General features: G+C 42.1%; 1 long non-coding RNA gene across 1 annotated transcript in view; it reads right to left on the bottom strand.

The window, feature by feature from the left end:
* Positions 1 to 24,545, bottom strand: part of LOC148162107 (uncharacterized) — a 60,659-nt gene extending 36,114 nt beyond the window's left edge. Inside the window, exons 1-4 of the long non-coding RNA XR_015767196.1 lie at positions 24,422 to 24,545; positions 22,692 to 22,772; positions 7,002 to 7,077; positions 1,053 to 1,129 (exon numbers count right to left, since the gene is read on the bottom strand). This is a non-coding gene — a long non-coding RNA (uncharacterized LOC148162107). The remainder of the gene's footprint in view (positions 1 to 1,052; positions 1,130 to 7,001; positions 7,078 to 22,691; positions 22,773 to 24,421) is intronic.
* Positions 24,546 to 24,977: the final 432 nt, after the last annotated feature.

Genomic DNA, 24,977 nt, shown 5'->3' with positions numbered 1-24,977 from the left:
GTCCTAATGAACACTACTTCATCGAGCTCCCTGGGATGACCCGTGCGGCCCGGCAGGGGCAAGGACACTTGCCAGCCAGCAAACGTATCAGAACCACTCTGAAGCACTGCAAATAGGCACGGACATTCAAAGGGTAAGGAACGCTTTCCTAATGTTGGAAGGGTTTTTTTTTAAAACAATATTTAGCTGAAAAAATGGAATACATCTTGTCCTTAAAAATATCTTTTCAAAGAGTTATTTCATTTCTATTGCTTTGCAATAAAAATTCCTACAAAAGACAACCTTTTCTATTGATTACTCAGAAAGCAAGATATGAATCCACGACAGCACTTTTTTTGTTCTACTCAGATACACCTCAGATTATATTTCAAATAAAAAGGAGTAAAATGCACAGTTAAAAAGAGCTTCTCATAAAGTGGACATCGGCAAATTCTGTGACCTGACCATACAAAATGTATTAACCAAATAATAGCAACTGAGATATCAAACTAACTTTTTCTTGGTTCCTATGTAACTTGCATACACATGCTGCCTACCTAAACAATTTCAGAAGTATAACAGAAAGATGATCAATTTAGGAATATAATCAAGCAGTCTTTAAAACTAAAACCTGTTTTCAACATGCTATGAAATGAAAATAACTTAAATGAGTTCAACCGTGTCGCACTATCAAATACTGTAACATACCAATGTAGATTCTATTTTAAAAATGAGCCATCGACATAAAAAAAAGAACGCAAACTGTAAAATAAACTGAAAAGAAGAGACCACAACTCACTATTTATGGGCAAATTGTATAACCAACAAAGAAAACTTAAGAGACACGGAAACTTTGATTAACCAAGAAAAGATACTTTTGGAAGTTCTTCAGTATGAGCATGCTGTTACATAAATACAGAGAATTCACATCTGAAAACACCAACATTTTTGAAAGTCTGTTTTTAGGTTATTTATATTAAGCTAAAATGAACAAGCTCTTCAGGACTGCATGTACTTTCTTACTGAAAGGGAAAATCAAGTCATTAAAGCAGCTGCTCCTTAATCTAGCCTACCTTATTTTTTGGATTGGATGTGTTCATTACACTTCGAGTCTCTTTTCCAGTATAAATGACAACACCTATTACAGTACCTGCAAAAACACGAAAGTGGTCCTTACAGAGATGCCTCAAAGGGGAAGCACAGAGAGAACACTTTCTAATCAATTGTCTTGATGGAAAATATTATTCACTACTTAATTTTATATAAATTTATCTAACAGCACATTTGATTTGGCTAGGTCAAGAAAGTCTAATCTCAACTTTCAAAATAAGCTTTGAGGAACTCAACTGATTTTTTAAGCTATACAAATTTACCTATATACAACAACATTAGAAAATGTACTGATAATCTTCTCCCTGTCAAGAGAAAGGGTGACATCACTCGGTTCACGTGTGCAAACACCACAGGTAAGTGAAGAGAGGCTGTGTTCTCAAGTGGTCAGGTGCATCATGGGACCTTCAAACCAAGACCGCACCAGCTGAACCACCTTCCCTGAGCGAGACTTGAGTATTACTAGGTATAAGAGCCTCCGCTGACATTTTAGCACCTGTACAATTAAAACAGTAAGAGACAATTACATAAATAACATTTGATGTTGAATTTAGATGTTATTAGCCTTTTTTACTCATGTCTCCTCAAAGTTTGGTTTTCTAAGTGTGTATGCCTATCAAACTTAAGGTAAAAGAATACTAAAATACCCCTAGAACAACCATTGGATTACAAAGGCTCAGAGGCACTCACCTCTGTAATATTAAATTAAAAACCACAGAACAGGTCTGTTTCTAAACTGCAGCTACGCATAATCTATATTCCTAGTTTTCGTAAATTCTGAGGATGAGAAATGATTAAAGAAAGAAAATCACGTCCATAAATACTCACTGAGACCAACAGCACTGCAGAATTCACTATAATAATTGTACAAAAACTCTTTGATGTCACATTAATGTAACGTGTGAAATTTAGGGCGTTGTAAGTCAGGACCCAGGGAATAAATGTGATCCTAGTGATCTCTTGGATTTATATGAACAGACAGCTGCAAATCATACGCATTAGATAATGAACGGTTTCCTCCATGGAATGTTCAGGAAGACAGGGAGGTGCTAGAGGGCTGCTCAGTGGTCACATCTGCAGAGGTTACACGTTTCTTTCAAAATAAGCATTTCCTTTCTTCCCCCTGTTTTACTTGTGAGCCGCTTGCAGAGCTGTGTGGTTGAATTTCCTGAGCCCCTTGAAAGCAGAGCAGCCCCTCCAGCACAGAGGGCAGCCCAAACTGCACAGATGCGACCTCTGTAGAGCAGTGCCCAGCAGAGCTGCAGATGGCAGGTCTGCACTTAGTGCTCAGGAAAGCACAGATTACGTAATCAGCCAGTGCCGTAGAGGACCCCACCCCAAACACACACAGCTCTCGTGTCAAACAGTACATTCAATCCGACTGCGTCAGTAGTTTCTTCCTATTTTGCCAATTAAACTTAAAATATAGGAGTGTCTCATGTGAAATGAGCTCACTAATGTTAAAAAAGTACAAAAACAGAAGACAAACTGCAAAATTATTTTTAATATTAGCAGAACAAAGAGTCTCAGAAAAGACTTAAAAATTAATTAGGCTAGAAAACACTGTCCTAAAATCCAGACAAACTATTAGTAATGTTGATTCTAGGCTGGTATTGCAGTTACAAGTATCCAAAATGCAATCTGAGAAATGACAAGACTAAGAAAACGTAATGCATTCAGATACACATAGATAGCATATTTAATCAGTACTGCAGGTTAAATATAATGTACATAAAGAGTATTTAACAGAATTCCTCCCATGGTTTTCCTTGTATAATCTACTGAAGTCTGGTAAAGGCTCTCCCATGCATTATCTCATCCCATTCTCACTGAAAAGGAATTAGAATAATGCATTTTTTTCCAAGTCGGTCATGCTTTTTAACTACTAAAATTAGTGAAGTCAGTATGGAGTATTTGCAGTACTCTCCATTCTTTTTGACAAAGGGCACCTACTTATGGACTAGTACAGGCTGAAAGGTTGACCAAACCCTGTATGTACGGCAAATCTATCTATAGATACATATATGTAGATATACATGGCAAAGTGGTCCCCTGTTCATTTTGGAAACAAGACCAGAGAGGGAACACAACAGAGCACATTCATCAGAAAGTCTGACAGAGAGAACGTGTCAGAGACAGACAGACACATGGACAGACCTCGAGAATGCTCAACCATCCGAAGTAGTTCCTGACTGTCCCTTAGGCACCTGCTGGCTCCCATGCAGAAGTGCTTTCCTCGTGCCAGTCTCAACAAAACCCCGAGCGTGGGCGGCCCACCCACTGCAGAGTTTTCATGTGCCTGCAACAGATGGGGAGCACAAAGGCGGCCAGCAAAGACTACGGATTTGCCTCAGGAGAGCAACACGGCGAGACCGAGCCAGGGACACAGGCGGACACTGCGACCTGCACCAGGTCTGGGCCCCGCCTGGTGAGCGTGCCATGCGTCCGGGGACAGCAGGGCAGCTGCACCCACTTCCCAGCGGCCAGGACTGCCCAGTCCCAAGACCCGAGGTGCAAGCAGCAGCAGCGTGCGGCGCCACTATGTCCTCCGTGACCCCCACTGCCCTCCTGCACCACAGGTCGCGGGTCGTGTCCCTCAGGGGACTGCAGTGGGGCAGCTTCTCCTGCTTTCCCGAGGCCCACCAGGCAGCCGCTCTGCCGCAGGAGCCTCACACACCATGCCCACTAAAGGGACAGTGTGATTTTAAGTTTCTAATCTGGCACGAGGACTAGTCTCATAAAATATCATGCCAAAAATTACCAAGAGAAATGAAACCACACAAAAACCAAAAAGAATATATATGTTCCAATTTTTTCAACCTAAATTATTTCATCAAACTGCTATAGAAGTATCCAACTGTTTACTCTCATTTTCTGTATTTATCACAATCAGTACCAGCCCTGGACCCCTGTCTACGTACAGGCCCCCCTCTAGAGGGAGGGGTCACTCTAGACTCCCGTTGGCACACACGCCCAGCAGCCCTGCTCTGGGGGGGTCACTGCCGTCGGCACACAGGCCCCCGCTCTAGAGGGGTCAGCCTAGACCCCCGTCGGCACACACGCCCAGCAGCCCTGCTCTGGGGGGGTCACCGCCGTCGGCACACAAGCCCCCGCTCTAGAGGGGTCACCCTGGACCCCCGTTGGCACACACGCCCAGCAGCCCTGCTCTAGGGCACATCCCTGCTTCCAGGCTCTTGACAGTTTAATTTCAGAACACTCTCTTGTCCACTTATCACTTGCAACGTGGCAGCTCTCTGGGACACTGACTCTGCTCTGGGAATGGCGTTCACTACCAGACAAGGGGAAGAAGATGGAGGGCACCACAAGCAGTTGTGTTTGTCCCTTTTCAGGGACCCTTGGCCCTCGGATCCTCTGTGGTGTTAACGTGAGCCCTCATTCCCATGCACTCAGAACCCCAGGATGACGGAGGAAGGCCCAAGTTCACTTCACCTAGGAGGCAACCTGAATTCAGTGGACACGTATTTAAAAGTAAGATTTAAAACAATTCTTTCTCAACTTATAATCAAGTATAAAGAAGATATGAGCCCTTAAATTACTCCTGGAAACCCAAGGTCTTTCAAACATTGCTCAGGATACAGCAGTTTCATAATATACAGAGTCTAGTAATTGCTCACATTATTAAGGTTTTTAAATAAAGGTAAGTATGTGTTAAAATATTTAAAATTAATGAAAAGAGCTTGCATTTTTAAAATGTCCAAACACAAATGAATCTTAAGAGGCGTCTTAAGACTTAAGTTTTTTTGAACGGATGGTTTTTGAGCAGCATAAATACTTTCCTGGAAGATAAAAAGCCCGGGTGCACTGAATTCAACCCATGAGAGAATGAGAAACAGTCATCAATGTGGCAAGCATATGTGACGCCTAGATTTGTGTCTGTTCTGCCCACGTGTGCAACCAAGAGCTTCCACGTGCCAAGGTCGCCTGGAGAGGAAACGTTTGTACGGGGGTTACCGGGCGCATCACATAGGCCTTCTGCTCGGGGGCTTCTGCCTCTGTGAGAAGAAAGGCCACAGATCGATAGCACTAGGGTCAGTAGCAACATTCTAATACACAGGGAACAAAAGAGCAAATAAAACGTATTTTTTTTTTTTAAAAAAGCATCTTCAATATGATGGAAACAAAACAGAATACAGCTCTAGACATGGGGAAAATGTGAAATCAGTGACCAAGTATCAGCTCATATGTGCTATGTTTTAAATATTTTCCTATCAGCTATTAAACGCTAAAGGCTGAAGGGTGACAGCTGTCGAGGATGGATTCCAATCCCGACCCTGGGACAGCCTGGCTGTGTGACCGAGCGAACAATGGGGGCCGGCGCGATGAGGCTGTGCAGCACCACACCGAGCCAGGGTGCAGCTGTCAGCAAGGTCAGCAAAGATCGGCAGCGTGGAGGACGCGTGAGCTCAAGATTCGGGGACTCCTCCTGGCCGCAGTGCCCTCTCCAGTGACCCCCCGGGCACAGCCAGTCTCCCCATCCTGGGGTCTACACAGCCCGAGACCTGGCCTGCTCCCCACCCCTCCTTGGTGTGCTATCCTGACTTCTCTTTCTCTTTAGTTTGAGAAATTTAAAAGATCATCAGTACAAAAATCATGAAAGACCTCAATTTCTATTAAAATTGTCCTAGTTGCCCTCAGATTTTTATTAAACATAGGAAACATTAGTATACACCTAAGGCCCCTCTCCTCCTCTATTCCCTAGAAGGTGCACACGTGGACCCCTACAGGAGCCTGACTGACACACTGCTGTGCACACAGGCCCCCACGGCGCACGCGCACAGAACTGCCCGGCCTTTCCCCGAGCCCCAGACACCAGGCCCCGGCACCATCCTCGTCAGCCTGCAGCTCAAGAGGCCCTCACGTAGCTGCTGGTGCGCTCACGAATCCTCCCCACACCTTTCCACCCCTTGACCTCACGCACCTGTTTGCTCTTCCTTCAAACTCTGATCAGGTAAGGATTTTGGCTTCTTTGTTTTGGGGGCACCCTATACTTCCCTGTGGTACTCAGCAGAGCGCAAAGCACCCGCCTCGCTTTATTAAAGTAGTCCTCGCCCATGCGCGCTCCCGAGGACAGTGCATTCAACAGCGCCTGGTCTCTGCAGAGGGATTCTTACAAAACCACCAGAAGAGCAACCAGGCTCTATGGGCGCTGGGCCACAGATTAAGAAGACAGACAGCCCTACTCTGAACATCCCCTACCCTTCCTACCCCCACCAGCAGCCTTCACGCTCCCTGCTGCTAAGATTCACTCCTGTTTACCATTAGCAAGTCAACTACTTTCTGAAAAGCTGACCAGCATTTAGATTTCAATACCTCCCAGAGAAATTTACTTCCCAAAATGTATATTTAGGTGACCTCCCTGTTCAGCCACTAGAAATACTCCAACATCCTCCAATTTCACTCAGAAGAAAATTAAGACGCTTTACTCTGGTCCCCAAAGGCTGAACAGGAAATATCTCCCCAGGCCCCCTATCTCATCTAATACTTTTCTCCCTGACAGACAAACCCACCACAGTGATCTCTTCCAAATTCTACTGGGTGACTGAGGAGTGGGAAAACCCCCAAATACCACCCCTTCCTTCCCCGGTTGCGCTAGGCCACCTCCCAGTAAGGGACATTGACAAGTCTGGCGAGAAGAGGGATCAGAACCCACAAAATGCCGCTGCCCTGCTCCACGGAGGCCTTGCTCCTTGCAGCGCACAGCCCACAGCCAGCGCTTGCTTAGCACTCAGCCCCTCAGGTCCTGCCCCACACCCGCCAACTACAGGGAATGATCCGTAAGGTCCCTGGGTGGTACAAGGTGGTTATTTTCAGAGATACTGCACAGAGTCACTCCAGCACAAAAGCACCACCAAATGTGAGAGCTGACACTAACAAGAGAACTTGTTTCATACCTGATGCAACAATGGTGCTCGCCCGCAGTGTATTTTCTAGGCTGAGACTCTCATGAATGGGTGGGTGGCAGTCTTCCTGTTCACAGAGAAGGGGAAAAATGGCAAGTTAGCAACTTTTTTTACTTCAGATATCTGCAGTGATAAAACAAACATACAAGCTGGATTCAGTGAATGAGCAGTGAAATGGCACTGCAGAATAAAGGTGAAAAATGGGAATTTAGACAGAGGCTCCTGGGAAGAGGGCAGAGCAGGGAGCACCAGGAATCTCTGCCCACCGGGCAATGACCACATGGCAGAATCTGTCTGATGGGACTATTTGGGGACTGTGGAGTCGGCTGAAGGCTTGCAGCTGTCCAGGAGAAGTAGTCAGTTTTGGTCTCTTCTAACTCCCAGCACAGAGCAGCTACCCAGCCGTGCGGCAGGCAGCTGTGCACGTGTTTCTGGGGCAGCCTGCAGACGCCAGGTGGGCAAGAAGCACCCCGTCCTCCAAAGAGCAGGAGTCTAAGCTCTGACCACTGCCGGCTGCTTCTGATCACACAGGTGCAGACACAGAGCCTGGCGGCCCTCGCTGTCGGCCCTCCAGCTCCAGTGACTCCAAGGGCATTGGAAGGGCGAGGGCCCCATTGTCCCCCTTCTGGGAGCCAGACATTAAACACTAGAACATTCTAAAACAACTGCATATATGGAAAAAAACACAAAGTGACTGTGGGTGCCCAAGAAAAAGCTCAGAAAAGACCTGAAAAGACATTAAATGTACACCTCAGACTGATAACCCAGCACAGAGACAGTCTATAATCATAAAAAATAAGTAAATCGACAAATAAATATAATGACTAAAACCCCAGCAAGCCCGGAAGAAGGGCGAGAATGGACTTCCAGAGGTACATCATTACACTAAAAACAAAGTGTTCAATAACAAGGCATTAAAAACAAAACAACAACAAAAAAAGTATGGCCCATTTATTTTTTTTTTTAAGATTTTATTTATTTGAGAGAGTGAGAAAGAGCATGAGAGAAGAGAGGGTCAGAGGGAGAAGCAGACTCCCCACTGAGCAGGGAGCCACATGTGGGACTCGATCCAGGGACTCTGGGATCATGACCTGAGCTGAAGGCAGTCGCTTAACCAACTGGGCCACCCAGGCGCCTAGTATGGCCCATTTAAAGGAACATTGTAAATCAACAGAAACAACCCCTGAAAAAGACCTGATGTCAGATATACGAGACAAAGACTTTAAAAGGAAAGTATTAAGGATGTTTAAAGAAATGAAGATGTGGAGAATGCCAAGAAAACAATGTGTGAACGAAACATAAATATGAAGAGACAGAAAACCTCAACAGAAAGCAGAAGAAAGTCAAGAGCTGAAAAGTACGATGACTGAAATGAAAATTCCCCTAAAGAGATTCAAGGCAGATCTAACCACGCAGAAGAATCAGCAAACCTGAACACGGAACAACGGAAATGACCAAGTCTGGGAAACAGAATGAAAACAGGTGGAGGAAAATTAAAAAGGTCTGAGGGAGTGCAGGACACCAAGGTACAAACCAATATAGGTATTGTGGGAGTCCCAGAAGTGGAAGACAGAATGAAAAGGGCAGAGAGAATATGTGAAGAAGTAATGGATGAAAACACCCCAAATCTGATGAAAGACATGCATGTAAACAGTGAAGAAGCTCAAGCAAATCCAAGGAAGATGAACTCAAAGAGACCCACATAGAGACACATTATCATAAAAGTTTTAAAAGACAAAGACAAGGGCGCCCAGGTGGCTCAGTCATTAGGTGTCTGACTTTTGTTTCGGCTTAGGTCATGACCTCAGGGTTGTGAGACTGACCCCCACACTGGACTCCACGATCGGCGCAGAGTCTGCTTGAGACTCTCATTCTCCCTCCGTCCCTCCCCGCCACGTATTCTCTATCTCTTTCTCGAAAATAAATAAATAGGTCAGCACTATTTTTAATTTTTTGAGGCACCTCCACACTGTTTTCCAAACTGGCTGTACCAACTTGCATTCCCACCCACAGTGTAAGAGGGTTCCCTGTCTCCACAACCTCTCCAACATTTGTTGTTTCTTGCCTTGTCCATGTTTGCCATTCTAACTGGTGTAAGGTGGTATCTCAATGTGGTTTTGACTTGAATTTCCCTGATGGCTAATGATGATGACCATTTTTTCATGGGTCTGTTAGCCATTTGTATGTCTTCTTCAGAGAAGTGTCTGTTCATGTCTATTGCCCATTTTTTTGACTTATTTGTTTTTTGGGTGTCAAGTTTGAGAAGTTCTTTATAGATCTTGGAAATCAGCGCTTTGTCTGTAGTGTCATTTGCAAATATCTTCTCCCATTCTGTGGGTTGCCTCTTTGTTTTGTTGACTGTTTCCTTTGCTGTGCAGAAGCTTTTTATCTTGATGAAGTCCCAATAGTTCATTTTTGCTTCTGTTTCACTAGCCTTTGGAGATGTATCTTGAAAGAAGTTGCGTGGCCAATGGCAAAGAGGTTACTGCCTATGTTCTCCTCTAGGATTTTGATGGATTCCCATCTCACATTAGCTACCCTATGACCCAGCAATTGCACTTCTGGGTATTTACCCCAAAGACACAGATGTAGTGAAAAGAAGGGCCATATGCACCCCAATGTTCATAGCAGCAATGTCCACAATAGCCAAACTGTGGAAAGAGCTGAGATGCCCTTCAACAGATCAATGGATAAAGAAGATGTGGTCCTTATATACAATGGAATATTACTCAGCCATCAGAAAGGATGAATACCCAACTTTTACATCAACTTGGATGGGACTGGAGGAGATTATGCTATGTGAAATAAGTCAAGCAGAGAAAGTCAATTATCATATGGTCTCACTTATTTGTGAAACGTAAGGAATAGCAGGGAGGACGTTAGGAGAAGGAAGGGAAGAATGAAGGGGGGGAATCAGAGGGAGAGACGAACCATGAGAGACGATGGACTCTGAGAAACAAACTGAGGTTCTAGAGGGGAGGGGGGTGGGGGGATGGGTTAGCCTGGTGATGGGTATTAAGGAGGGCACATACTGCATGGAGCACTGGGTGTTATACGAAAACAATGAATCGTGGATCACTACCTCAAAAACTAATGATGTACTGCATGGTGACTAACATAACATAATAAAATAAAATAAAATTTTAAAAAATTAAATAAATAAATCTTTGAAAAAAAAAAGACAAAAAGAGAATCTTGAAAGCAGTATGAAAGAAGCAAACCATCACATACAAGGAATTCCCAATAAGGTTCTATGCAGATTTTTCATTAGAAATAGTGGAGACCAGAAGGCAGTGTGGTGATACAAAGTGCTCAAACAAACACACACCCATGTCAGCCAAGAATCCCATATCCAGCAAACTGTCCTTCAAAAATATGGGTAAAATCAAGATATTCCCAGACAAACAAAAGCTTAGAGAGTATGTGTCCCACTAGACCTTTCCTGCAAGAACTGTTCAAGGGAGTCCTGCAGGTAAAAGAAGAGGGTACAATAACTCGAAACTACATGGGGAAATAAAGATCTCAAGAACGGTGAGAATACAGGCAATTATAAAGGCAAATATTATTGTAGCAATGGTTTGTAACTGCACTTTTTGTTCTCTACATGACTTAAAAGAATAATACATAAAACCTAGTATTGTTGTAATTTTGGTTTGTAACTCCAAATCTTGTTTTCTACATGAAGAGGCTGGGTGCATTTAAAAGAACTATTCGTTTACATTTTTAGTCACAGACCGTATAAAGATGTAATTGTGTGAAATCAGCAAACATAAGGGGTGGGCACAGAGCTATAAAGGAGCACAGCCTTTGTATGTTATTGAACTTAAGTTGGTATAAATTCAAATTAGAGTGTTATATCTTCAGAATGTTAAATGTAATTCCCATGGTAACCACAAAGAAAACAGCTATAGAATATGCACAAAAGGAAACGAGAAATTTAAACATTTCCCTACAAACACCAACTAAACACAATAGAAGACAGTAATGTAGGAAATGAGGGACAAAAAATATATATATATAAGGCACACAAAAAATTGAACAATGACAGAAGTTAAGTCCCTTCTTTTCAGTAATTACTTCAAGTATCAATGGATTAAACTCAACCATCAAAAGGCAGATTGGCACAATGGATAAAAATACATGATCCAACTATATACTGTCTACATGCTGAGACTCACTTTAGATCCAAAGACACAAAGAAGTTGCAAGTGAAAAGAGCTATTCCATGAGAATAGTAAGCAAAAGTGAGCAGGTGTGGCTACACTAATATCAGCAAATTAAATGTGAAACCAAAAAAGGTTATAAGAGACATTATATATTAATTAAACGTTCAATAAGGCAGGAAGATACGATTATAAACAACTGTGCATCTAATGAAAACCTGTAAAAATATATGAAGCAAAAACTGATAGAACTTAAGGGAGAAATAGCTCAAGAGTAATAGAGACCTTAATATTCCACTCACAATTATGGCTAGAACAACCAGACAGAAGTAAGTAAAGAGAAAACTTGGCAAAATAAGCCAACTAGATCTAACAGACATGCAGAACATTCCACCCAAAAACAGCATACACATTCTTCTCAAGTGCACACGGGACATTTCCCAGGACAGACCTTATGTTACAAATGAAGCTCCAACAGATCATCATACAAAGTATCTACTCCAACCACAATGAGATAAAGAGAGAAATCAATAACAGAAAATTCACAGAACTGTGGAAATTCAACAACTTTTAAACAACCAATGGATTACAAAGAAATCACAAAGGAAATTAAAAGATACTTAGAGACAAATGATAAAAAACTTGGGAGGTGCAACATAAGTGGTGCTAAGGGGGAAATTTAAAGCTATAATATATGCTTATATTAAAAAAGAGGAAAGATCTCAAATCGATGACGTAACTTTACAACTATGGAACTAGAAAAAGAAGACTAAACTAAACCTAAAGCCAGCTGAAGGAAGGAAAAAATAAAGATTAGAGCAAAGATAAATGAAATAAAGAACAGAAAAACAATTTTAAAAGTGAATGAAAGCAAAAGTTCATTCTTTGAAAACATCAACAAAACTGGCAAACCTGTAGCTAGTTGGACTGAGAAAAAAACAAAAAAGAAGACTCAAATTACTAAATTCAGAAACCAAAGTGGGAAAATATTACACTTCAACGGAAATAAAAAGGATTAAAAGAGAATACATTAGTACCCATGTGGCAAGAAATTGGATGAATGGATGAATTTCTAGAAACACAAAACCTACTAAGAGTAATCATGAAGAAATAGAAAATCTGAATAGACCTATATATCTAGTTAAGAGACTGAATCAATAATAAAAAATCTGACAGAGAAAAGCCCTGGGTCCAGTGACTTCACTGGTGAAATCTACCAAAAATGCAAAGAAAGACTAACATCAATCCTTCTCAAACTTTCAAAAAATTAGAGAAGGGACATCTCCTAACTCACTCTATAAACCCAGCACAACCCTGATACCAAAGCCAGACACAGACATGACAAGAAAAATAAAGATCAACATTCTTGATGATCACTGATGCAAACAAAAATCTTGTAATACTAGTGAATAGAATTTAGCAAAACATTAAAAGGATTATACACGATGACCAAGCAAAATGCAAGGTTGGTTCAACATGTAAGCCAATCAATGTAATACATTATATTAACAGAATGAAGAAAAAAATCCACATGATCATCTCAACTGATGCAGAAAATGCAAATATTCAATACGCTTTTGTGATTGAGGGAAAAAAAGCAAAAGCATTCAATGAAACTAGGAAAAGAAGGGAACTACAGGGGGGTCTGGGTGGCTCAGTAGGTTAAGCGCCTGCCTTCAGCTCAGGTCATGATCCCAGGGTCCTGGGATCGAGTCCTACATTGGGCTCCCTGCTCAGCGGGGAGCCTGCTGCTCCCTCTCCCACTGCCCCTCCCCCTGCTTATGCTCGCTCTGTCAAATAATTCAAATAAAACCTTAAAAACAAAACTGGGGGGGGGGGGGAACTACATCAACATAATACAAGCCATACATGAAAAGCCCACAGTGAGCACCATACCAGATGGTGAAAGACTGAAACCTTTTTTTTTGGTCAGGATGTCCACTTTCACTATGTCTATTCAGCTTAGAACATAGTACTGGAAGTTCTAGCTACAGCAATTATGAAAGAAAAAGAAATAAAAGCCACGTTATTGGGAAGGAATAAGTAATATTACTTGTTTGCAGATATGATCTTGTATATAAAAAACACTGAAGATTCCACAAGAAGATTGACCTAACAAATGAATTCAGCAAAGCAGCAGGCCACACAGTCAACATACAAATAGCTGCATTTCAGGGGCGCCTAGGCGGGGTAGTTAAGCATCAGTTAAGTGTCCAACTCTTGGTTTCAGCTCAGGTCATGATCTCAGGGTAGTGGGATCAAGCCCTGTGTCTGGCCCTGGGCTCAGGGTGGAGTCTGCTTGAGACTCTCTCGCCCTCTCCTTCTGCACCCCCCCCCAAAATAAATGAATAAATCTTAAAAAAAAAATCAGTTGCATTTCTACACACTACCAATGAACAATCTGAAAAGGAAATTATAAGAACAATTCCACCTACCTTCAAAAATAATAAAATATTTAGGAATTAACTTGAAAGACTTGTACAATAAAAACTGCAAAACTGATGAAAGTAAAGAAGACATAAATAAATGGAAACACATCCCATATTCATGGATTGGAAGACTTAATATTGTTACAATGTCAAGAATACCCAGAGTGACCTACAGATTCAATGCAATCCTTTATCAAAATCCCAATGACATTTTCTGCAGAAATAGAAAAACCCTCTTAAAATTCATATGGAATTGCAAGGGATCCCAACATCTAAAACAATCTTGGAGGAACAAAAGAACAAAACTGGAAGAATCATACTTGATTTTGGGCGCCTGGGTGGCTCAGTTGGTTGGGCGACTGCCTTCGACTCAGGGCATGATCCTGGAGTCCCGGGATCGAGTCCCGTATGGGGCTCCCCGCTCAGCGGGGAGTCTGCTTCTCCCTCTGACCCTCCCCCCTCTCCTGCTCTATCTCATTCTCTCTCTCAAATAAATAAAATCTTAAAAAAAAAAAAGAATCATACTTGATTTTAAAATTTACTACAAATCTACAGTAATCAGAATGGTGTGGTGCTGGCATAAAGACAAACATACAGACCAGTGGAATAAAATGAAGAGCCCAGAAACAAACACTTGCATAGATGGTTAAAATAATTTTTGATGAGGGTGCCAAGACCTTCCACCGGAGAAAAGAGTCTTTCAATAAATTCAATAAATAAATGATACCAGTGCAAAACTGGTATCCACATGCAAAACAATAAAGTTACCCTTCCCTAATACCACATATAAAAATAACTAAAAATGTACCAAAAACCTAAATGTAAGTCTTACGACAACAAAACCCTTAGAAGAAAACATCGGACAAAAGCTTCATGAAACTGAATTTGGTAGTGATTTCTTGGATGTGACACCAAAGGCAGAGGCAGCAAGAGAAAGAACAGACAAATCGAACTTCATGAAATTTTTAAATTGTGTGCATCAAAAGACACTATCCAGAGTAAAAAGACAACCCAAAGAATGGGAGAAAATATCTGCAAATCATAGATCTGACAAGGGATTAACATCCAGAATATAAAGAGAACCCCTGAAACTCATCACCACCACCAAAAAAACATTCAAAAATGGGAAAATGACTCAAATAGACATTTCTCCAAAGATATATAAATGGCCAAAAAGACATGAAAAGATGCTCAAGATCACTAATCATTGGGGAACAGCAAATCAAAAGCCCAATGAGGTCCCACTTCACACCACACACTCATGAGGATGGCAATGCTCAGAAAAGGAGGAAACAGAGGATGTGGAGAAATGGGACCCCTGTGCGCTACTGGTGGGAAGGTAAAATGGGGCAGCCGCTGTGGGAAACGGTATGGTGGGTCCCCCAAAAGTTGAAAACGGAATTACGATTTGATCCAGAAATTCCACTTGTGGGTATAGACCCCCCCAAAATGGAAAGGAGGGTCTCGAAGAGATATTTGTACCTCCAAGTTCGTAGCAGAATTATCCCCAATAGCGACCACGTGGAAGCAACCCAATGTCCGTGGATGGTTGGATGGATGGATGGATGGAGGCAGAATGTGGCCTATCCATCTAATGGAATATTACCGAGTCTACTGCACCTGCTACAACACAAATCATCCTCGAGGGCCTGGTGCCGAGTAAAACAAGCCAATCCCAGTAAGACAAAGACTGCATGATTCTAGTTACATGAGGTACTTAGCCAAAAAAATCTCAGAGACAGAAAGGAGAATGGTGCGTGCCAAGGGCTGCAGGGAGCAGGTAGGGGGAGTGAGTCTTTCATCGGGACAGAGTTTCAGTTTTATGATGTGAATGGTGGTGATTCCTGCACAACATAATGAACATATTTACGGCCACTGCACTATACACTTAAAAATGTTTACGATGGTAAATTTTATGTTACGTGTATTTTGCCATAACAAAATGAAAAAAATTACAAAACATACGGGAATACTTAAAGAAATGAAATTATAAGTGGAAAGAATGCCTTTAATCAATTCATTTTTAAGATATTTAACTTTAATATAAATAATTTCAAATTTGCATTAAACCACTACATGTTCTATTTCTTTCAGGCAGCAAACTAAAATTTTATCTTCCAACATGTAACTTAATAACAACCACAGCCCTCCTGGAAAAGTATAAAATATTATCACAGATAAATTATAAATTAACCCATCAACCTCTACTTAGTGGCTATTGTAGAATATGGCGTCCTCGCCTTTTGCTAAGGAGAAGGGTTATGTTTTTCAAATACATATATTCACGGGAGAAAAAAGTCTATCTGTGAACATTTTAAAACGAATACATATCTGTATCTATCTCTATAAAGGCAACATTTGTATTTTATTTTTCTTTAAAATTATTATTATACTAGACATTTTTCATTTAAAAAAAGCTCAGAGGTAAGCTGTATGTTAGGAACTACTGTGTACAGATCTCAAGCACGGCCATAAGTCATTATCACAATAACAATAACGCACACTCCGGTTTTATCTTTACATTATAATGCGTATGTTTAAACACAAAAATATTTCAAATCTGGGAACTTTTCGCCCTGATCTGAAGACATGGTCTATACAGCATTCTTGCAATTTTGATTATGGAGTGTTTCTAGAATAGAGAATTACAAAAGCCCAGAGCCCTGCCCCTGGAAGTATCCCAGGAAAGATTTCAAGCGTGGTGGCATATTGCCTTTGTGTGTCTGAGGTACCAAACCTTCACTGTCCCGAGTGGCATGAGTCTCTCTTCTATAATGCCCCCTCCATGGAGAATTGTATTTTAAGATCAGAGAAGTAAAAGTAACTTGGGAAGGAGGAAACAAACTGAAATTTTCAAACATGCGTGTAAGAAACAGAGGTTTGTGCTACTGGTGTTTTCTTTCCGTTCACTCATCAAACCATTTTTTTTTAAGCTTTTATTTATTTGAGAGAGAGAGAGAGAGAGAGAGCACAAGCAGGGTAAAGGACAGAGGGAGAAGCAGGTTCCCCGCTGAGCAGGGAGCCTGATGTGGGACGCGATCCTGGGACTCTGGGACCATGACCTGAGCCGAAGGCCGACCCCCTTAACCGACTGAGCCACCCAGGCGACCCTCATCCAGTCGTTTTCAATGATATAAATTCTGGCCGTTTTGCTAATTACTTGGAAGGCACTTACTAGATATTTGGTTCTCTGATTTATTTGTGAGGTACAACATCTAAACCAATCCTGACAAGTTTCCAAAATATTTCCCCTAGTATTGCAAATATTGATCAGGTGAAACACTGTAATTTAAATTGAATTCAAGGGAAGGGCTTGGCACACAGCGGCCTCGTGGACATGGGACAGCAGGACCAGCCGCTGCTCAGCCTCTTGCATTCCAAGCACTGGACAGTCAGCAGTTAAGTCCTCGGACCACAGCCATCTAGAGCCCTCGCGAGGCCGTCAGAGAGCCCTAAAAAGAAAGCTACCACTCGACAGATAAGACAGGCTTCGTCATTTGACTGCGATGCCATTCAGTGTTCAAAACACAGGTGGGTGGTGTCTCTTGAAAATCAACCCATTTTAAGAATAGAGAGGGGTATATAATGTCAATGTGCCTAGGGTACATCCTGTGGGAAGAGGAGAGTTCATTCTACTCTTTCCAGTATGCACTCGGTTCCTAGGCAGAGCCCACAGCCCGTGTTAGAGGCTGGGGCCAGGAGGAGAGCTGAGCGCGCCTTTCACCGCAGTTGTCCCTGGTCTAGTGCAAGAGCCAAAAAGGGACACACGCAGTGACACACAGTGCGCCACCGGCGCACGCACGGACGGGCAGGAGCGCAACGGTAGCCAAGAACAGAACAGAAAAGGAAGTCTTCTGAGTATCAGTTCTTAAACTGGGTCTAAGATCCAGGAGCTCCGCAGACGGCCCTTGATGAAAGGGATCTGTGGACCACGGCCCCCGTGTATGGCCAAAGCTCTGCTTCTGGAGACACACTCACTTTCTTTCTCATCTTACAGTCACTGTGAAGTGACTTCTTCAAATATAGTTTGTCAAGTAAAATCTGTTCTACACTTTGCTGCATTTAGTAGGTGTAGCTGGAAAAACCTATTAATAATTACATAACGGCATCAATATACAAAATACTATGGAAAAGTATTTTTTAAGAAAAAAAAACATCAGGCTTCCACGATCCCACTAAAAATGTGTTTCTGAGAAACAACTTGGAAGAGTCAGAAGAGTCACACTAGTGTTTACGTCAGAAGGAGAAAGACTGTCACACTTCGGAGCACTTGTAACCACTTCAGTTTATACAGCTTCTCAGCAATGGTGACCACAGCCTTACAAATGTTCAAACACAGCCGGCCTCTGACGGAGCTCCCGCACAGCAGCCCGCGTACCGTCATGAGCGTCTTTACCACACAGGACGGTATTCAAGTACTGTGCTTGTGCGCTCGATTCTTCCACAGGAAAATGCCAGGGAAGGGAGCTGCCACTTGGTCCCTCTGTTTAGAACCAAAGCAGCTGTTCAAAGCAGAGGTAACAATCACCTGAGAAATAAATCCTCCAAGAAAACGGAGTTCCCCTTTGACTTTTATGATTTTACAGAACAAAGCATCAACATTCAAAAGAGGAGTATGTGGCCTCTCTGCATCAACTGTTTTGTACTTGAATTTATTTATAGCTGAACTAAAATGTGTAACTTCTGATCCATTGAGAGATGGTCTTAGAATCCAACCCTGAAAGACACTGATGGATAGAGAACAACGCTCACTCCTATTTCCCAAATATGGTCCACATGGCTTATCTTTCAATTATATGTTAATCTAGGAGTTACAGCCACAACCTAGCAAATGGAGTATATAATTTGGATAAAACCTGCCAGTTGTTGACTCACACACTTATCATTTAAAGTATGAAACAGGGGCGCCTGGGTGGCTCAGTCGGTTAAGCGGCTGCCTTCGGCTCAGGTCATGATCCCAGGGTCCTGGGATCGAGCCCCACATCGGGCTCCCTGCTCAGCGGTGAGCCTGCTTCTCCCTCTCCCACTCCCCCTGCTTGTGTTCCTGCTCTCGCTCTCTCTCTGTAAATAAATAAATAAAATCTTTAAAAAAAATAAAAAAAAGTATGAAACAAATAAAATGATTCTCTAATGTGAACTCTGAATTATCTTCATGTATCGTGGCAATTTCCATGCTTCTCTCCCCCCGACCCAGACTGTGAGCTATGTAACTATGGTGTTGACCTAGATCTTCTGAGCACCAAGCGCAGAGCAGGCACCCATATTTGCCCAGTAATTGAAGAAATCAAACAGTAGAAACACGTGGAGCCCCCCCTCTACTCTCCAGCACCCCTTATCTTTGCACGCCGTGGGAAGCCAGCAGTCGGCTGTTATTCTAAGCTGTCCTAATCCGTGGCATGCCTTAGAAGCACTCCTTTGAGGCACAACCTGCCTGTAGCTGCCCATCATCAAGTGACCACCAAAGTACAAATGAGTACACTTTTATGAGTTTGAAACTCTTCCTAGGGGTCCTTACATATGGACATCTAAACATTACCTATGCACACAGATCCTTTAGTACAACATTTTCCCACTGTGTCAAACTCCAAGAAAATAAGGCATTAAAAAATAGACATGGGGCAGCTGGATGGTCCAGTCGATTAAGCATCCAACTCTTGATTTCAGCTCAGGTCATGATCTCAGGGCCGTGAGATCAAGCCCCGTGTCAGGCTCTGCACTCAGCAGGGAGTCTGCTTGAGATTCTTTCCCTCTCCTTCTGCTCTTCCCCCCACCACCCCACTTGTGCTCTCTCTCTCTCGCTCATTCTGTAAAATAAATAAAATCTTTTAAAATACGTAAATTTTGTCAGTCTTTCTATTATTATAAGGCTTTCTAAACTGCAAATAAAAGGTTCAATACAATTTCATTTTAGAAACTTAAGTTGGTTCTCCCATTACTTTTCTACAACTATTTAATCATGTGAATTCATTTTGTCTATTTCTAGCACAATTATGTACTGAAGAACACACAATATCTATGCAGTTTCTTTTCAATTCTGTAATAACAATGATGGACTTTAAACATTAAACTTTTTCTAATACTAAGAAAATTATTGTAAAAGATAGCTCCTTACCAATCTCATAGAATACAGAATAAAGATTGGGAAGATGGGAAAGAAATTATCTCTGAGTCACTTTGTCTCTCGGTTTCCTTCTCCTTAATGTTACATGGTTTGCAAAGATGAAATTTGCTCTGGGGAGGGAGAAAGCAAAATGTCACCACGTGAAGCTGTTTTCACAATAGTGCACCCCTCTTAACAAACAACAGAGATCTGCTTTTTAGAAAGGATAGAGTATTTTGATTGGAAAAGACCTGAACAATGATGAGTGTGCTATGGTTTGCAGAAGAAATGACAGCAGAAAGTACATATAAAGAACATTAAATGGGAAGGCGATGTTAAAGGCCTAGGAACACTGATAATATTTCAAACTGGCTACAGTTTTAAACTCTAAACTTCAGGGAGAATTGCTAGGTCCTGAACAATAAGCAAATCAATTCTATCAATAATAACATGGATCATTTCTATCACTCGGGATGTCATGCAGTGAGCAGCTGGGGTTACCCTGACATTATAGGGTAAGCAGCGGACAGTATTCACAATGTGCATAATTAGATGCTGCTCAGGCAACAGAATACATAATACGTGAATTGCCACAGGACACCTGAATTAATTCGCTCTGATTCTTATTTAATTACTTAGGCTGATATACACTATGTTTTCTCTCCCTTGTAGTTCATACTCTAGAAAAGGAATATATGCAGATGTCACTTCTTTAAACGCTCACTTAATACTGGTGATTTCCACTTTCCAGTTAGAAAGCCAGTTATTTAGCATGGTTTTTCCTTTCCTCCTTTTTGAAAGATGTACACAAAAAATAAAGCTTTTTCTCCTAAAATAATCCGGAATTCACTATGAATGTATTTAAAAGGAGTGAAATAAAATCTTGTCAGAAACACTAAATGGAGGCCACGAAAGGCCAGGACTGTTCCCATCAAGAACATGCGGTAACTCACATGAGCTAAATAGAAGTTCAGAGAACTACAAAGCCGCCATCAGATCCAAATCCTGAGAGAAAATCCTTGTGCCCTCTCCTGGCTCTGGAGGTGACTGTGCCATGTGGGGTACTTTTCCTCACTAGAGAAACTGGAGCTCACAGTGTTTTCTTTCTCCCCTGTGTGCTGCGTGCACGAGCTACAGGCAGCCCGAGCTACCTGCACCTGACCCGTACGGTTTGGGGACGCAGTGGGATGGGAGCAAATTCAGGTGACTGCCTTCATCCCAAGCAAACCGGAAGTCTAGAGGACTCTTTTACGTACACCAATATTACAATCTCTCTTCTAAGCTGAAAATGCTTAAATGGCTTCTTCCTTCTTCTGACAAGACCTTCAGGAAGGAGCCTGGCTACCCTTCCCCCACATCTGCACGCTCACTCACATACAGTCTCACACGCTCGGCCATGCACACAGGTCACGCACCGTCCCATGCTCAGTCACGCACTGTGTGAACTGCGCTTTGCAGCCTGGCTGTGTTCAGCCAAACTCTTGCTCCCTCGCACTGATTTCAGGGGGATTCCACACATTGTCTAGCAGACATTTCCAACTCTTAGCAAGTGATAAGCAATATAAATCTGTGAAACAGAAAGGAAGTAAGCAAATATTATTCCAAAATATTAATAATGGCTAAGTTAATAACTTTTTTTTTTAATTTTATCCATTTTTTTGACACAAGAAAGATTTGAGAGCGCACAAGCAGGGGGAGTGGCAGAGGCAGAAGGAGAAGCTGAGCAGGGAGCCTGATGTGAGGCTCAATCCCAGGACCCTGGGATCATGGCCTGAGCCAAAAGCAGACACTCAACTGACTGAGCCACCCAGGCGCCCCCTAAGTTAATAACTCTTATCGTACTAAGGAAGCCCTTTGGAAAGGCTTTTTCTCAAATAATGCTACATTGTCTTTAATTAGAAGATGCTTTCTTCATAAATATTTTTACAAAAACACATAAAGATCTCGGTATTCTCTCCAGACCTCATTATGCACTGCCTCGTCTCCCTCATCTGTTTCCATGAACACCTTGAACATACTGTTACTGAAGCACTCGTAAAAATAAAGTTACAAAGCAATGGCCAATGACTATCTCCTCCACAGGCATCCTCATTTTTACATCCCCATAATGTCCTCATTATCTGGCATTAGCAAGTGCTTTCTCAAATGATGACAACTGCTCACTAATCCTGGCACGTGAACAAGAGGGAAACGAAGCAGACTATACCAACAGAAATCTGCAGCAATTAAGAGTAAACTATAGACATATACTAAAACCCCTTAAGGATTATATATATATTTTTAAAAGATTTTATTTATTTATTTGACAGAGAGAGACACAGCGAGAGAGGGAACATAAGCAGGGGGAGTGGGAGAGGGAGAAGCAGGCGTCCTGCTGAGCAGGGAGCCCGATGTGGGGCTCGATCCCAGGACCCTGGGACCATGACCTGAGCCGAAGGCAGACGCTTAACGACTGAGCCATCCAGATGCCCCCACAAACCCCTTAAGTATTATGAAGCATTTATAATATCAGCTGTTAAAATCAAAAGTTACTGAGTCCTCCAAATCTGATTGGGGAGTCACTGGGGAGAAGGGACTTCAAGCTATAGCAAAACACCATGATCGTGCAAAGAATCCAATGAAGCACACACGTGTACATGAGCAGATGCACAGCCATCCAGTCAATACAAACCAGGAAACAATGTGGGTATCACAGTCTATTAAATCCTATCCAAACTCACACTGAACTAGTGAAAGTACTTCATCTTACTGGCTCGTAATATTTTCAGGGAGAAGGACTTTCTCCAGAGTAAATGTGCTAAACAAAAACACTGTACTGAGTATATCCCACAGAGACCGGATGTGGGAAAATTTAAGAACTTGAAACATTCTCTAGGCTTTCCCTTTTCAGTTCAAAGCTTCTGTTCTCATTTATTCAAATTAAAGATTTGCTGTTTTTAACGTATATACACAATGAATATCTTTGTATTTAACACAAGATTTAACTTACCCTGGTAAATGTGCCTTCAAAACTATGAATATCCAGTTGTGGCTTCTGGGCATACACATAAGCACTGACTGAAAAAAGGTCCTGGAATACAGAATATCTGAATTAATTACATTATAATTAGACAAAATTACTTGGAAATTTTTCAATCACCGACTAATATTTTTCATATGTTATGTACCAAAAGTGATGGTTGGTTTTCCTATACTTTGTGTGCCAACACTAGGTTAGGATGGAGGATAACTAAGGGAAATAATTTTTAAGCTCAACAGAGCTGTGGCAATTTCTCTTGGTTCTAAAAGACTACTACTTAATGATAGGTGTATGTCGAGCACTTGGGAGTTGCTCAAAAGCTCCATGTTGCCTGGGGCTGTCCCAGATTCCAAGTTTAAAGGTGGAAATATACTTCGTGGAGTTCTGTCATACTGTGTATGAGTACTCAGGAGTTACATGGGTACCCAAGAATTTAGTGGGATTTAAATAATCCTCACAATTCCGCATAAGATCTATAAAACAATTTAGCAAATTCCTAAATTTACTTGCATGTTTTTCTTCTAACAGCTACTGCATTTGCCATAAACAGCTGACTTCCTTGAAGCTATGAACATACTGCATTTCTCCCATGTGCCTGAAGCACATCCCCACGATCTATATTTATAAAATTGTATGGGAAGGCTTTAACTATTCACACATCACAGCAACTTTCCCAGAACTAGCTCTGAAGTAGAAAAAAATCGTTTAGATTACCCGACTCACAGGCAACAGGTAAATGCTTAAACAGTAAGTCTCTGGACATGACACTGAAGCACCTTATTTTAAGGCAATTTATAAAAGTACATCTGTTGATTTATAAATTTTAGTTTTTAAAACTCTATATAATTTTATTAAAATAATGTTATAATAGGTGAAAATGTATTGATAACAAATTTTACTTTTTTAATGGTGCATGATTATGTTTACCAGGAGATCACAAACAATTTATAGTACCAAAAAGTTCCTTGCCTGTATGGACTTTAACCACCAACACCCACACAGGATTCTGACTGTACTGCCTACTAGACAGCCCAAGGGCGAGTGACTTCCCATTTCTTCTGTGTGGTGATCCCACACATCCTAACGTGACCGGCGTGTAACTGACATTAGGAGACAAAACTCCAAAGCACACAGGTAGGAAGCATACCTGAGTTCACACAGGGAGGATGCAAATGATCATGTGGATGTAGAGTGACCTACTGAATTTGTTATAATCTAAATATGCTCCTGTATTTTTCAAACTGATTCATGTGGACACAAGTAATATTCTTAGTGGGTGAGTTACATCCACAAATGGAGATGATACTGGAGCCTTTCACAGTAAACTATCAGAACTCTTTTAGTTCTTGGTATTTCAGTTGTTTTAAAATATATATATCTATTCTTAACTGGCTATCAGAAAGCTGGACAAGTACAATGCTATACGGAAGTTTCAGAAATCTGTCCTTATTACAGGCCTGAAATTTAAACAAGACCCACATCAGCTAGGAGGGAAAGAACCCCAGCCCGCTGTGTCCCCATGCTCCTCGCCAGGGCTGCTGCCTGCCTGCCCTCAGGACCCTGAAGCCACAGTGCCCTGGCCCATGCGCTGCCCGCATTGCCAGTCTCTCTGCTGCCCTCTGAAGGAAGACTAGGATTCCTTTTCCGTTTCATTAATAATCTACGCGTTAACAATGGGCATCACGTACACCTGAAGATACCTGAAGGCATTTGGGGTCTGTTGAGTCCAGGGTTCCAGATGATGCGACTTCCAGGCCATGCTGTGAGAGCTGTGCTAAGACGCAGCATCAGCCCTGCTCCAAGGAGGGCTTGAAGATACCTGAAGGTGCTCAACTGGAAAATGAAAAGAGACTTCTAAGTTTAAGGTAAATTCTGTAATACAAATGCAGGTTTGATACAACAATCTAGTGACTATTGAAAAAACGAATGTAAAAAGAGAAAACTAGCCACTCACACAAGAACTCGTCAAACTCAAGCTCACTGCACAGCAAGGTAAAAGCTGTGGATGGAGGGCCAAGCTGGTGTCTGAACAGGGTGGGCTTCCCAATGTGTCCTGAGAACGAGGCACCGCCCTCCCCCATCTCCACCGTCCCCTCAAGCCCTCCTTGGAGCAGGGCTGATGCTGCGTCTTAGCACAGCTCTCCCAGCATGGCCTGGAAGTCCCATCATCTGGACCCCTGGACTCAACAGACCCCAAATGCCTGCACTTGACTCTAAGCTGGACCCTACGTGGTCTGCCAGGGCTGTTTCAAGCAT

This window comes from Eumetopias jubatus, unplaced genomic scaffold (genome assembly GCF_037043125.1).
Source record: "Eumetopias jubatus isolate StellerSeaLion01/CBP00866 unplaced genomic scaffold, mEumJub1_p1.0 scaffold_20, whole genome shotgun sequence".
Taxonomy (NCBI): domain Eukaryota; kingdom Metazoa; phylum Chordata; class Mammalia; order Carnivora; family Otariidae; genus Eumetopias; species Eumetopias jubatus.
Note: the sequence above shows the minus strand (reverse complement) of the source record. Positions and strands in the feature narration are given on the sequence as shown.